Genomic DNA, 2535 nt, shown 5'->3' with positions numbered 1-2535 from the left:
CATGCCCCGGACACATTCACGCATGACGGTCACTGTATTTCAAGAGAAAGCACTATACGTTCACTGTACTTCAAAATATGCTCAGTACGGTCACCATATACATTCTCATGGTGATCATACGGTATCTAGCTCACGATATGTCTCCGTATTTCGTTGATGACACTGACGGACATTGTATTTGATGTGTGCTCCGTATTTTGTTGATGACACTTACGGTCATTGTATTTGAAGCGAAAGCATGATATGGTCACTGGACTTCAGAATAAGCTCATCACGGTCACCATATACATTTTTGTGGTGCTAACCAACCTCTAGTTGGATGGCTAGGAGGACAGTGGTTTCCCCAGCCCACCAGGGTTAACGTCCTCGTGCTCGCATTTATCCTGGATTGAATTCAGTATTTGCTGGCGATGTGCGTTTAGTGGGAGGAGACGTTCCCCTCGACTATGAGGCACCAATGGCGACTTTGTAAAATCTCAAGATCATATGCTGGCTCACCCTCTCGAAGGTGCTCATAGGGGTAGGGTCTGCGTGTGTGCGCTTATAGCGGTGGGTGTTTGCACGTATATATGAGCGCTTGCGTCTGTACTGTTTAAAAAAATACATGTTGTGATTATACGGTCACTGGCTCACCCGTACAACTCCATATTTTGTTGATGACACGATCAATTGACTAGTCAAACATTCCACGTGGTGCAACTAGTGCTGCACCATCAGCGCGCGTAACCATGGGGCCCACCTGTCAGCGCGTATATGAAAGAAAGAAATGGTAGTTTGAGTCTGTACTGTGTTAATAAAATATGTTTTATGGTGATCATATAGTCACTGGCTCACCATACAGCTCCGTAATTTGTTGATGACACGATCAATTGACTAGTCAAATGGTCCACATTCACCATCGCACATTACCATAGAGCCCTCCCGTCAGCAAGTATATGAAAGACATAAATGGTAATAAATTAGTGGTCGGTGGGGATTTGAAGTCGTGAGACCTCTGGTTGGCAGCCCGCGCCCACTAACCACAGCGGACAAGGATCGCCTTGTGATGATATTCATTAAACTAAAATATAAATATAAACGGCCGGTGGGGAGTGGTTTCGGGGCGGGCGGGGCAGCGGTGCGGCGCGCGAGCGCCACCAGCCACGGGCGGCAGGGCCCGGCGGTTCGGCCGGTGGTGGCTGGCGGCTCCGGGGGGTGGAGGTTGAAGATGAACTGCAGGCCCTTGATTTCGTATCCAACGGCTGGAAAATCGACCGACCAGAGATGAAAAAGACAGTCGACGGACGTGTAGCCTCACCCCGCACGTACACATGCACGCACACAACACTCGCATGAACACACGCATGCATGCAGGCGTGCAACACTGACACATACACATGCACACACGAACACACGCACGCACGCACACATGCATGCAACACTGAAATGTACACATGCAACACTCGCACGCCTGCATGCACACATCACACGACGCAAGACACACACTCAACCTATATGTGCATGCACCCTTTGTTAAGGACAAGGATTGCTACGGGTATTAATCAATCTCATCTGTGATAAGCAGAACCATTGATGCTTGCAGCAGTCTTTATGAATCACAACATATTGAACGGGCTATCAACGTATGTATGAAAATTTAAAAAATCTCTTACAATATATACTAGGCTTCTCTGCATGAAATAGATGATGTCACACTCAATGAACAATCATCGGTTTATGAAATGCCCGCTTCTGACCGCCCTGGCCCACCAAAAGCTCCTCTGCCATGCGCTGCTTGCGTTGGGTCGCTGACATGCAGGCCAGGTACCAAACGAGCCCACACGTTAGTGGAAGAACGACGCGGTGTCGTACGTCAGTGTCGAGGGCCCTGCTCGCCGCACGCCCGGCTGAACACGCCTCCAAGCCGCATTCGAACACCTCCATGAAACCCGTGTGGAAGCCGAGAAACCCACTCTGGACACACGTACGTTCATGACCGGCCGGCATTAAACGCAACGCCGGCCGAGCTCCTCCCGTCTGCCGTCTATTTAGTCTCCTATTTAAACGAGGCCAAACGCCGGCCAAGAATCGCACACCTTTGCTGCTCCCCTATCTCCTCCTTCTCCATTTTATCCACTCTTACGATGGCTTACAAAGAGTAGTTATCCGGCATCCAAGCTGGCTGGGTGGCCCGCCGAGCCCGCCGGATACGAGCTATGCAACTCGCTGATCCACCTCCCTCCCCTCGCCTGACGGAGCCAGTTGCCGCCCCAAGCCGGCGCGCGGTTCTGCAACTCGCCGCTCCAGGCCAGCTCAACGAGGAGTGGCGAGCTGCTCCATGCCGGCACAACAGGGAGCACGGGCGTCGTCGCTGCCGTCCACGCCGCCGCCTCGTACCGCAACTCCCGTGTTTGCGACCGCGTCTCCCGTTCCTATGGCCGAGCCTCCCATGCCTGCGGCCACGCCATGCAAGTAGAGACAGAAGCCGGATGCGCTGAGAGAAATGAGTCGGTGGCTAGCGCCTCCGTGTCCGTTGCCATCATCAAGGAGAAGTAG

The sequence above is a fragment of the Triticum aestivum genome, chromosome 4D, assembly GCF_018294505.1.
Source record: "Triticum aestivum cultivar Chinese Spring chromosome 4D, IWGSC CS RefSeq v2.1, whole genome shotgun sequence".
Lineage (NCBI taxonomy): Eukaryota > Viridiplantae > Streptophyta > Magnoliopsida > Poales > Poaceae > Triticum > Triticum aestivum.
This window is presented reverse-complemented; position numbering follows the sequence as displayed.